Here is a 14226-nt window from a genome sequence, read left to right on the forward strand (position 1 = left end):
ATATTAGGACAAGTACTAAGGGTGCACTGTGTGGCCATGTCTGGGTCCCCTATATATTAGGACAAGTACTAAGGGTGCACTGTGTAGCCATGTCTGGTCCCCTATATATTAGGACAAGTACTAAGGGTGTACTGTGTAGCCATGTCTGGTCCCCTAAATGTTAGGACAAGTACTAAGGGTGCACTGTGTTGTCATGTCTGGGTCCCCTTTATATTAGGACAAGTACTAAGGGTGCACTGTGTAGCCATGTCTGGTCCCCTATATATTAGGACAAGTACTAAGGGTGCACTGTGTAGCCATGTCTGCGTCCCCTATATATTAGGACAAGTACTAAGGGTGTACTGTGTAGCCATGTCTTGGTCCCCTGCATATTAGGACAAGTACTAAGGGTGCACTGTGTAGCCATATCTGGTCTCCTATATATTAGGACAATTACTAAGGGTGCACTGTGTAGTCATGTCTGGCCCCCTATATATTAGGACAAGTACTAAGGTGCCCTGTGTAGCCATATCTTTGTTCCCCTGCATATTAGGACAAGTACTAAGGGTGCACTGTGTAGTCATGTCTGGGTCCCTATATATTAGGACAAGTACTAAGGGTGCACTCTGTAGTCATGTCTGGGTCCCTATATATTAGGACAAGTACTAAGGGTGCACTGTGTAGTCATGTCTGGGTCCCTATATATTAGGACAAGTACTAAGTGCGCCCTGTGGAGCCATGTCTGGTCTCCTACATATTAGGACAAGTACTAAGGGTGCACTGTGTACCCATATCTGGTCTCCTATACATTAGGACAAGTACTAAGGGTGCACTGTGTAGTCACGTCTGGGTCCCCTGCATATTAGGACAAGTACTAAGGGTGCACTGTGTAGCCATATCTGGTCCCCTATATATTAGGACAAGTACTAAGGGTGCACTGTGTACCCATATCTGGTCTCCGATATATTAGGACAAGTACTAAGCGTGCACTGTGTAGCCATGTCTGGTCTCCTATATATTAGGATAAGTACTGAGGGTGCACTGTGTAGTCATGTCTGGGTCCCTATATATTAGGACAAGTACTAAGGGTGCACTGTGTAGCCATGTCTGGGTCCCTATATATTAGGATAAGTTCTAAGAGTGCACTGTGTAGCCATGTCTGGGTCCCTATATATTAGGACAAGTACTAAGGGTGCACTCTGTAGTCATGTGTGGGTCCCTATATGTTAGAACAAGTACTAAGGGTGCACTGTGTAGCCATGTTTTGGTTCCCTGCATATTAGGACAAGTACTAAGGGTGCACTGTGTAGCCATGTCTTTGTTCCCCTGCATATAAGGAAAAGTACTAAGGCTGTATTGTGTAGCCATGTCTGTGCCCCTTAAGTATTAGAACTAGTACTAAGGTGCCCTGTGTAGCCATATCTTTGTTCCCCTGCATATTAGGACAAGTACTAAGGGTGCACTGTGTAGTCATGTCTGGGTCCCTATATATTAGGACAAGTACTAAGGTTGCACTCTGTAGTCATGTCTGGGTCCCTATATATTAGGACAAGTACTAAGGGTGCACTGTGTAGTCATGTCTGGGTCCCTATATATTAGAACAAGTACTAAGTGTGCCCTGTGGAGCCATGTCTGGTCTCCTATATATTAGGACAAGTACTAAGTGTGCCCTGTGGAGCCATGTCTGGTCTCCTACATATTAGGACAAGTACTAAGGGTGCACTGTGTACCCATATCTGGTCTCCTATACATTAGGACAAGTACTAAGGGTGCACTGTGTAGTCACGTCTGGGTCCCCTGCATATTAGGACAAGTACTAAGGGTGCACTGTGTACCCATATCTGGTCTCCGATATATTAGGACAAGTACTAAGCGTGCACTGTGTAGCCATGTCTGGTCTCCTATATATTAGGATAAGTACTGAGGGTGCACTGTGTAGTCATGTCTGGGTCCCGGTATATGAGGACAAGTACTAAGGGTGCACTGTGTAGCCATGTCTGGGTCCCTATATATTAGGATAAGTACTAAGAGTGCACTGTGTAGCCATGTCTGGGTCCCTATATATTAGGACAAGTACTAAGGGTGCACTCTGTAGTCTTGTCTGGGTCCCTATATATTAGGACAAGTACTAAGGGTGCACTGTGTAGTCATGTCTGGGTCCCTATATATTAGAACAAGTACTAAGGGTGCACTGTGTAGCCATGTCTGGGTCCCCTGCATATTAGGACAAGTACTAAGGGTGCACTGTGTAGCCATGTCTTTGTTCCCCTGCATATTAGGACAAGTACTAAGGGTGCACTGTGTGGCCATGTCTGGGTCCCCTATATATTAGGACAAGTACTAAGGGTGTACTGTGTAGCCATGTCTGGTCCCCTATATATTAGGACAAGTACTAAGGGTGCACTGTGTAGCCATGTCTGCGCCCCTTATGTATTAGAACAAGTACTAAGGCTGCACTGTGTAGCCACGTCTGGGTCCCTATGTATTAGGATAAGTACTAAGGGTGCACTGTGTAGCCATGTCTGAGTCCTCTATATATTAGGACAAGTACTAAGGGTGCACTGTGTAGCCATGTCTGGGTCCCCTATATATTAGGACAAGCACTAAGGGTGAACTGTGTGGTCACGTCTGGGTCCCCTATATATTAGGACAAGTACTAAGGGTGCACTGTGTAGCCATGTCTGCGCCCCTTATGTATTAGAACAAGTACCAAGGCTGCACTGTGTAGCCACGTCTGGGTCCCTATGTATTAGGATAAGTACTAAGGGTGCACTGTGTAGCCATGTCTGGGTCCCTATATATTAGGACAAGTACTAAGGGTGCACTCTGTAGTCATGTCTGGGTCCCTATATATTAGGACAAGTACTAAGGGTGCACTGTGTAGTCATGTCTGGGTCCCTATATATTAGAACAAGTACTAAGGGTGCACTGTGTAGCCATGTCTTTGTTCCCCTGCATATAAGGACAAGTACTAAGGCTGTATTGTGTAGCCATGTCTGCGCCCCTTAAGTATTAGAATAAGTACTAAGGGTGCACTGTGTAGCCATGTCTGGGTCCTCTATATATTAGGACAAGTACTAAGGGTGCACTGTGTAGCCATATCTGGTCTCCTATATATTAGGACAAGTACTAAGGGTGCACTGTGTAGCCATGTCTGGGTCCCCTGCATATTAGGACAAGTACTAAGGGTGCACTGTGTAGCCATGTCTTTGTTCCCCTGCATATTAGGACAAGTACTAAGGGTGCACTGTGTGGCCATGTCTGGGTCCCCTATATATTAGGACAAGTACTAAGGGTGTACTGTGTAGCCATGTCTGGTCCCCTATATATTAGGACAAGTACTAAGGGTGCACTGTGTAGCCATGTCTGCGCCCCTTATGTATTAGAACAAGTACTAAGGCTGCACTGTGTAGCCACGTCTGGGTCCCTATGTATTAGGATAAGTACTAAGGGTGCACTGTGTAGCCATGTCTGGGTCCCTATATATAAGGATAAGTACTAAGAGTGCACTGTGTAGCCATGTCTGGGTCCCTATATATTAGGACAAGTACTAAGGGTGCACTCTGTAGTCATGTCTGGGTCCCTATATATTAGGACAAGTACTAAGGGTGCACTGTGTAGCCATGTCTGGTCCCCTATATATTAGGACAAGTACTAAGGGTGCACTGTGTAGTCATGTCTGGGTCCCCTATATATTAGGACAAGTACTAAGGGTGCACTGTGTAGCCATGTCTGGTCCCCTATATATTAGGACAAGTACTAAGGGTGTACTGTGTAGCCATGTCTGGGTCCCCTGCATATTAGGACAAGTAGTAAGGGTGCACTGTGTAGCCATGTCTGGGTCCCCTGCATATTAGGACAAGCACTAAGGGTGCACTGTGTAGCCATGTCTTTGTTCCCCTGCATATTAGGACAAGTACTAAGGGTGCACTGTGTGGCCATGTCTGGGTCCCCTATATATTAGGACAAGTACTAAGGGTGCACTGTGTAGCCATGTCTGGTCCCCTATATATTAGGACAAGTACTAAGGGTGTACTGTGTAGCCATGTCTGGTCCCCTAAATGTTAGGACAAGTACTAAGGGTGCACTGTGTTGTCATGTCTGGGTCCCCTTTATATTAGGACAAGTACTAAGGGTGCACTGTGTAGCCATGTCTGGTCCCCTATATATTAGGACAAGTACTAAGGGTGCACTGTGTAGCCATGTCTGCGTCCCCTATATATTAGGACAAGTACTAAGGGTGTACTGTGTAGCCATGTCTTGGTCCCCTGCATATTAGGACAAGTACTAAGGGTGCACTGTGTAGCCATATCTGGTCTCCTATATATTAGGACAATTACTAAGGGTGCACTGTGTAGTCATGTCTGGCCCCCTATATATTAGGACAAGTACTAAGGTGCCCTGTGTAGCCATATCTTTGTTCCCCTGCATATTAGGACAAGTACTAAGGGTGCACTGTGTAGTCATGTCTGGGTCCCTATATATTAGGACAAGTACTAAGGGTGCACTCTGTAGTCATGTCTGGGTCCCTATATATTAGGACAAGTACTAAGGGTGCACTGTGTAGTCATGTCTGGGTCCCTATATATTAGGACAAGTACTAAGTGTGCCCTGTGGAGCCATGTCTGGTCTCCTACATATTAGGACAAGTACTAAGGGTGCACTGTGTACCCATATCTGGTCTCCTATACATTAGGACAAGTACTAAGGGTGCACTGTGTAGTCACGTCTGGGTCCCCTGCATATTAGGACAAGTACTAAGGGTGCACTGTGTAGCCATATCTGGTCCCCTATATATTAGGACAAGTACTAAGGGTGCACTGTGTACCCATATCTGGTCTCCGATATATTAGGACAAGTACTAAGCGTGCACTGTGTAGCCATGTCTGGTCTCCTATATATTAGGATAAGTACTGAGGGTGCACTGTGTAGTCATGTCTGGGTCCCTATATATTAGGACAAGTACTAAGGGTGCACTGTGTAGCCATGTCTGGGTCCCTATATATTAGGATAAGTTCTAAGAGTGCACTGTGTAGCCATGTCTGGGTCCCTATATATTAGGACAAGTACTAAGGGTGCACTCTGTAGTCATGTGTGGGTCCCTATATGTTAGAACAAGTACTAAGGGTGCACTGTGTAGCCATGTTTTGGTTCCCTGCATATTAGGACAAGTACTAAGGGTGCACTGTGTAGCCATGTCTTTGTTCCCCTGCATATAAGGAAAAGTACTAAGGCTGTATTGTGTAGCCATGTCTGTGCCCCTTAAGTATTAGAACTAGTACTAAGGTGCCCTGTGTAGCCATATCTTTGTTCCCCTGCATATTAGGACAAGTACTAAGGGTGCACTGTGTAGTCATGTCTGGGTCCCTATATATTAGGACAAGTACTAAGGTTGCACTCTGTAGTCATGTCTGGGTCCCTATATATTAGGACAAGTACTAAGGGTGCACTGTGTAGTCATGTCTGGGTCCCTATATATTAGAACAAGTACTAAGTGTGCCCTGTGGAGCCATGTCTGGTCTCCTATATATTAGGACAAGTACTAAGTGTGCCCTGTGGAGCCATGTCTGGTCTCCTACATATTAGGACAAGTACTAAGGGTGCACTGTGTACCCATATCTGGTCTCCTATACATTAGGACAAGTACTAAGGGTGCACTGTGTAGTCACGTCTGGGTCCCCTGCATATTAGGACAAGTACTAAGGGTGCACTGTGTACCCATATCTGGTCTCCGATATATTAGGACAAGTACTAAGCGTGCACTGTGTAGCCATGTCTGGTCTCCTATATATTAGGATAAGTACTGAGGGTGCACTGTGTAGTCATGTCTGGGTCCCGGTATATGAGGACAAGTACTAAGGGTGCACTGTGTAGCCATGTCTGGGTCCCTATATATTAGGATAAGTACTAAGAGTGCACTGTGTAGCCATGTCTGGGTCCCTATATATTAGGACAAGTACTAAGGGTGCACTCTGTAGTCTTGTCTGGGTCCCTATATATTAGGACAAGTACTAAGGGTGCACTGTGTAGTCATGTCTGGGTCCCTATATATTAGAACAAGTACTAAGGGTGCACTGTGTAGCCATGTCTGGGTCCCCTGCATATTAGGACAAGTACTAAGGGTGCACTGTGTAGCCATGTCTTTGTTCCCCTGCATATTAGGACAAGTACTAAGGGTGCACTGTGTGGCCATGTCTGGGTCCCCTATATATTAGGACAAGTACTAAGGGTGTACTGTGTAGCCATGTCTGGTCCCCTATATATTAGGACAAGTACTAAGGGTGCACTGTGTAGCCATGTCTGCGCCCCTTATGTATTAGAACAAGTACTAAGGCTGCACTGTGTAGCCACGTCTGGGTCCCTATGTATTAGGATAAGTACTAAGGGTGCACTGTGTAGCCATGTCTGAGTCCTCTATATATTTGGACAAGTACTAAGGGTGCACTGTGTAGCCATGTCTGGGTCCCCTATATATTAGGACAAGCACTAAGGGTGCACTGTGTAGTCACGTCTGGGTCCCCTATATATTAGGACAAGTACTAAGGGTGCACTGTGTAGCCATGTCTGCGCCCCTTATGTATTAGAACAAGTACCAAGGCTGCACTGTGTAGCCACGTCTGGGTCCCTATGTATTAGGATAAGTACTAAGGGTGCACTGTGTAGCCATGTCTGGGTCCCTATATATTAGGACAAGTACTAAGGGTGCACTCTGTAGTCATGTCTGGGTCCCTATATATTAGGACAAGTACTAAGGGTGCACTGTGTAGTCATGTCTGGGTCCCTATATATTAGAACAAGTACTAAGGGTGCACTGTGTAGCCATGTCTTTGTTCCCCTGCATATAAGGACAAGTACTAAGGCTGTATTGTGTAGCCATGTCTGCGCCCCTTAAGTATTAGAATAAGTACTAAGGGTGCACTGTGTAGCCATGTCTGGGTCCTCTATATATTAGGACAAGTACTAAGGGTGCACTGTGTAGCCATATCTGGTCTCCTATATATTAGGACAAGTACTAAGGGTGCACTGTGTAGCCATGTCTGGGTCCCCTGCATATTAGGACAAGTACTAAGGGTGCACTGTGTAGCCATGTCTTTGTTCCCCTGCATATTAGGACAAGTACTAAGGGTGCACTGTGTGGCCATGTCTGGGTCCCCTATATATTAGGACAAGTACTAAGGGTGTACTGTGTAGCCATGTCTGGTCCCCTATATATTAGGACAAGTACTAAGGGTGCACTGTGTAGCCATGTCTGCGCCCCTTATGTATTAGAACAAGTACTAAGGCTGCACTGTGTAGCCACGTCTGGGTCCCTATGTATTAGGATAAGTACTAAGGGTGCACTGTGTAGCCATGTCTGAGTCCTCTATATATTAGGACAAGTACTAAGGGTGCACTGTGTAGCTATGTCTGGGTCCCCTATATATTAGGACAAGCACTAAGGGTGCACTGTGTAGTCACGTCTGGGTCCCCTATATATTAGGAAAAGTACTAAGGGTGCACTGTGTAGCCATGTCTGCGCCCCTTATGTATTAGAACAAGTACCAAGGCTGCACTGTGTAGCCACGTCTGGGTCCCTATGTATTAGGATAAGTACTAAGGGTGCACTGTGTAGCCATGTATGGGTCCCTATATATTAGGACAAGTACTAAGGGTGCACTCTGTAGTCATGTGTGGGTCCCTATATATTAGGACAAGTACTAAGGGTGCACTGTGTAGTCATGTCTGGGTCCCTATATATTAGAACAAGTACTAAGGGTGCACTGTGTAGCCATGTTTTGGTTCCCTGCATATTAGGACAAGTACTAAGGGTGCACTGTGTAGCCATGTCTTTGTTCCCCTGCATATAAGGACAAGTACTAAGGCTGTATTGTGTAGCCATGTCTGTGCCCCTTAAGTATTAGAACTAGTACTAAGGTGCCCTGTGTAGCCATATCTTTGTTCCCCTGCATATTAGGACAAGTACTAAGGGTGCACTGTGTAGTCATGTCTGGGTCCCTATATATTAGGACAAGTACTAAGGGTGCACTCTGTAGTCATGTCTGGGTCCCTATATATTAGGACAAGTACTAAGGGTGCACTGTGTAGTCATGTCTGGGTCCCTATATATTAGAACAAGTACTAAGTGTGCCCTGTGGAGCCATGTCTGGTCTCCTATATATTAGGACAAGTACTAAGTGTGCCCTGTGGAGCCATGTCTGGTCTCCTACATATTAGGACAAGTACTAAGGGTGCACTGTGTACCCATATCTGGTCTCCTATACATTAGGACAAGTACTAAGGGTGCACTGTGTAGTCACGTCTGGGTCCCCTGCATATTAGGACAAGTACTAAGGGTGCACTGTGTACCCATATCTGGTCTCCGATATATTAGGACAAGTACTAAGCGTGCACTGTGTAGCCATGTCTGGTCTCCTATATATTAGGATAAGTACTGAGGGTGCACTGTGTAGTCATGTCTGGGTCCCGGTATATGAGGACAAGTACTAAGGGTGCACTGTGTAGCCATGTCTGGGTCCCTATATATTAGGATAAGTACTAAGAGTGCACTGTGTAGCCATGTCTGGGTCCCTATATATTAGGACAAGTACTAAGGGTGCACTCTGTAGTCTTGTCTGGGTCCCTATATATTAGGACAAGTACTAAGGGTGCACTGTGTAGTCATGTCTGGGTCCCTATATATTAGAACAAGTACTAAGGGTGCACTGTGTAGCCATGTCTGGGTCCCCTGCATATTAGGACAAGTACTAAGGGTGCACTGTGTAGCCATGTCTTTGTTCCCCTGCATATTAGGACAAGTACTAAGGGTGCACTGTGTGGCCATGTCTGGGTCCCCTATATATTAGGACAAGTACTAAGGGTGTACAGTGTAGCCATGTCTGGTCCCCTATATATTAGGACAAGTACTAAGGGTGCACTGTGTAGCCATGTCTGCGCCCCTTATGTATTAGAACAAGTACTAAGGCTGCACTGTGTAGCCACGTCTGGGTCCCTATGTATTAGGATAAGTACTAAGGGTGCACTGTGTAGCCATGTCTGAGTCCTCTATATATTAGGACAAGTACTAAGGGTGCACTGTGTAGCCATGTCTGGGTCCCCTATATATTAGGACAAGCACTAAGGGTGCACTGTGCAGTCACGTCTGGGTCCCCTATATATTAGGACAAGTACTAAGGGTGCACTGTGTAGCCATGTCTGCGCCCCTTATGTATTAGAACAAGTACCAAGGCTGCACTGTGTAGCCACGTCTGGGTCCCTATGTATTAGGATAAGTACTAAGGGTGCACTGTGTAGCCATGTCTGGGTCCCTATATATTAGGACAAGTACTAAGGGTGCACTCTGTAGTCATGTCTGGGTCCCTATATATTAGGACAAGTACTAAGGGTGCACTGTGTAGTCATGTCTGGGTCCCTATATATTAGAACAAGTACTAAGGGTGCACTGTGTAGCCATGTCTTGGTTCCCTGCATATTAGGACAAGTACTAAGGGTGCACTGTGTAGCCATGTCTTTGTTCCCCTGCATATAAGGACAAGTACTAAGGCTGTATTGTGTAGCCATGTCTGCGCCCCTTAAGTATTAGAATAAGTACTAAGGGTGCACTGTGTAGCCATGTCTGGGTCCTCTATATATTAGGACAAGTACCAAGGGTGCACTGTGTAGCCATATCTGGTCTCCTATATATTAGGACAAGTACTAAGGGTGCACTGTGTAGCCATGTCTGGGTCCCCTGCATATTAGGACAAGTACTAAGGGTGCACTGTGTAGCCATGTCTTTGTTCCCCTGCATATTAGGACAAGTACTAAGGGTGCACTGTGTGGCCATGTCTGGGTCCCCTATATATTAGGACAAGTACTAAGGGTGTACTGTGTAGCCATGTCTGGTCCCCTATATATTAGGACAAGTACTAAGGGTGCACTGTGTAGCCATGTCTGCGCCCCTTATGTATTAGAACAAGTACTAAGGCTGCACTGTGTAGCCACGTCTGGGTCCCTATGTATTAGGATAAGTACTAAGGGTGCACTGTGTAGCCATGTCTGAGTCCTCTATATATTAGGACAAGTACTAAGGGTGCACTGTGTAGCTATGTCTGGGTCCCCTATATATTAGGACAAGCACTAAGGGTGCACTGTGTAGTCACGTCTGGGTCCCCTATATATTAGGAAAAGTACTAAGGGTGCACTGTGTAGCCATGTCTGCGCCCCTTATGTATTAGAACAAGTACCAAGGCTGCACTGTGTAGCCACGTCTGGGTCCCTATGTATTAGGATAAGTACTAAGGGTGCACTGTGTAGCCATGTCTGGGTCCCTATATATTAGGACAAGTACTAAGGGTGCACTCTGTAGTCATGTCTGGGTCCCTATATATTAGGACAAGTACTAAGGGTGCACTGTGTGGTCATGTCTGGGTCCCTATATATTAGAACAAGTACTAAGGGTGCACTGTGTAGCCATGTCTTGGTTCCCTGCATATTAGGACAAGTACTAAGGGTGCACTGTGTAGCCATGTCTTTGTTCCCCTGCATATAAGGACAAGTACTAAGGCTGTATTGTGTAGCCATGTCTGCGCCCCTTAAGTATTAGAACAAGTACTAAGGGTGCACTGTGTAGCCATGTCTGGGTCCTCTATATATTAGGACAAGTACTAAGGGTGCACTGTGTAGCCATATCTGGTCTCCTATATATTAGGACAAGTACTAAGGGTGCACTGTGTAGCCATGTCTGGGTCCCCTGCATATTAGGACAAGTACTAAGGGTGCACTGTGTAGCCATGTCTTTGTTCCCCTGCATATTAGGACAAGTACTAAGGGTGCACTGTGTGGCCATGTCTGGGTCCCCTATATATTAGGACAAGTACTAAGGGTGTACTGTGTAGCCATGTCTGGTCCCCTATATATTAGGACAAGTACTAAGGGTGCACTGTGTAGCCATGTCTGCGCCCCTTATGTATTAGAACAAGTACTAAGGCTGCACTGTGTAGCCACGTCTGGGTCCCTATGTATTAGGATAAGTACTAAGGGTGCACTGTGTAGCCATGTCTGAGTCCTCTATATATTAGGACAAGTACTAAGGGTGCACTGTGTAGCCATGTCTGGGTCCCCTATATATTAGGACAAGCACTAAGGGTGCACTGTGTAGTCACGTCTGGGTCCCCTATATATTAGGACAAGTACTAAGGGTGCACTGTGTAGCCATGTCTGTGCCCCTTATGTATTAGAACAAGTACCAAGGCTGCACTGTGTAGCCACGTCTGGGTCCCTATGTATTAGGATAAGTAATAAGGGTGCACTGTGTAGCCATGTCTGAGTCCTCTATATATTAGGACAAGTACTAAGGGGGCACTGTGTAGCCATGTCTGGGTCCCCTATATATTAGGACAAGTACTAAGTGTGCACTATGTACCCATATTTGGTCTCCCATATATTAGGACAAGTACTAAGGGTGCACTGTGTAGCCATGTCTGGATCCCTATATATAAGGATAAGTACTAAGAGTGCACTGTGTAGCCATGTCTGGGTCCCTATATATTAGGACAAGTACTAAGGGTGCACTCTGTAGTCATGTCTGGGTCCCTATATATTAGGACAAGTACTAAGGGTGCACTGTGTAGCCATGTCTGGTCCCCTATATATTAGGACAGGTACTAAGGGTGCACTGTGTAGTCATGTCTGGGTCCCCTATATATTAGGACAAGTACTAAGGGTGCACTGTGTAGCCATGTCTGGTCCCCTATATATTAGGACAAGTACTAAGGGTGTACTGTGTAGCCATGTCTGGGTCCCCTGCATATTAGGACAAGTACTAAGGGTGCACTGTGTAGCCATGTCTGGGTCCCCTGCATATTAGGACAAGCACTAAGGGTGCACTGTGTAGCCATGTCTTTGTTCCCCTGCATATTAGGACAAGTACTAAGGGTGCACTGTGTGGCCATGTCTGGGTCCCCTATATATTAGGACAAGTACTAAGGGTGCACTGTGTAGCCATGTCTGGTCCCCTATATATTAGGAAAAGTACTAAGGGTGTACTGTGTAGCCATGTCTGGTCCCCTATATATTAGGACAAGTACTAAGGGTGCACTGTGTTGTCATGTCTGGGTCCCCTTTATATTAGGATAAGTACTAAGGGTGCACTGTGTAGCCATGTCTGGTCCCCTATATATTAGGACAAGTACTAAGGGTGCACTGTGTAGCCATGTCTGCGTCCCCTATATATTAGGACAAGTACTAAGGGTGTACTGTGTAGCCATGTCTTGGTCCCCTGCATATTAGGACAAGTACTAAGGGTGCACTGTGTAGCCATATCTGGCCCCCTATATATTAGGACAAGTACTAAGGTGCCCTGTGTAGCCATATCTTTGTTCCCCTGCATATTAGGACAAGTACTAAGGGTGCACTGTGTAGTCATGTCTGGGTCCCTATATATTAGGACAAGTACTAAGGGTGCACTCTGTAGTCATGTCTGGGTCCCTATATATTAGGACAAGTACTAAGGGTGCACTGTGTAGTCATGTCTGGGTCCCTATATATTAGGACAAGTACTAAGTGTGCCCTGTGGAGCCATGTCTGGTCTCCTACATATTAGGACAAGTACTAAGGGTGCACTGTGTACCCATATCTGGTCTCCTATACATTAGGACAAGTACTAAGGGTGCACTGTGTAGTCACGTCTGGGTCCCCTGCATATTAGGACAAGTACTAAGGGTGCACTGTGTAGCCATATCTGGTCCCCTATATATTAGGACAAGTACTAAGGGTGCACTGTGCACCCATATCTGGTCTCCGATATATTAGGACAAGTACTAAGCGTGCACTGTGTAGCCATGTCTGGTCTCCTATATATTAGGATAAGTACTGAGGGTGCACTGTGTAGTCATGTCTGGGACCCTATATATTAAGACAAGTACTAAGGGTGCACTGTGTAGCCATGTCTGGGTCCCTATATATTAGGATAAGTACTAAGAGTGCACTGTGTAGCCATGTCTGGGTCCCTATATATTAGGACAAGTACTAAGGGTGCACTCTGTAGTCATGTGTGGGTCCCTATATATTAGGACAAGTACTAAGGGTGCACTGTGTAGCCATGTCTTTGTTCCCCTGCATATAAGGACAAGTACTAAGGCTGTATTGTGTAGCCATGTCTGCGCCCCTTAAGTATTAGAACAAGTACTAAGGGTGCACTGTGTAGCCATGTCTGGGTCCTCTATATATTAGGACAAGTACTAAGGGTGCACTGTGTAGCCATATCTGGTCTCCTATATATTAGGACAAGTACTAAGGGTGCACTGTGTAGCCATGTCTGGGTCCCCTGCATATTAGGACAAGTACTAAGGGTGCACTGTGTAGCCATGTCTTTGTTCCCCTGCATATTAGGACAAGTACTAAGGGTGCACTGTGTGGCCATGTCTGGGTCCCCTATATATTAGGACAAGTACTAAGGGTGTACTGTGTAGCCATGTCTGGTCCCCTATATATTAGGACAAGTACTAAGGGTGCACTGTGTAGCCATGTCTGCGCCCCTTATGTATTAGAACAAGTACTAAGGCTGCACTGTGTAGCCACGTCTGGGTCCCTATGTATTAGGATAAGTACTAAGGGTGCACTGTGTAGCCATGTCTGAGTCCTCTATATATTAGGACAAGTACTAAGGGTGCACTGTGTAGCCATGTCTGGGTCCCCTATATATTAGGACAAGCACTAAGGGTGCACTGTGTAGTCACGTCTGGGTCCCCTATATATTAGGAAAAGTACTAAGGGTGCACTGTGTAGCCATGTCTGCGCCCCTTATGTATTAGAACAAGTACCAAGGCTGCACTGTGTAGCCACGTCTGGGTCCCTATGTATTAGGATAAGTACTAAGGGTGCACTGTGTAGCCATGTCTGAGTCCTCTATATATTAGGACAAGTACTAAGGGGGCACTGTGTAGCCATGTCTGGGTCCCCTATATATTAGGACAAGTACTAAGTGTGCACTATGTACCCATATTTGGTCTCCCATATATTAGGACAAGTACTAAGGGTGCACTGTGTAGCCATATCTGGTTTCCTTTATATTAGGACAAGTACTAAGGGTGCACTGTGTACCCATATCTGGTCCCCTATATATTAGGACAAGTACTAAGGGTGTACTGTGTAGCCATGTCTGGTCCCCTATATATTAGGACAATTACTAAGGGTGCACTGTGTAGCCATGTCTGGGTCCTCTATATATTAGGACAAGTACTAAGGGTGCACTGTGTAGCCATATCTGGT

Source organism: Eleutherodactylus coqui, chromosome 11 (assembly GCF_035609145.1).
Source record: "Eleutherodactylus coqui strain aEleCoq1 chromosome 11, aEleCoq1.hap1, whole genome shotgun sequence".
Classification (NCBI taxonomy): Eukaryota; Metazoa; Chordata; class Amphibia; order Anura; family Eleutherodactylidae; genus Eleutherodactylus; species Eleutherodactylus coqui.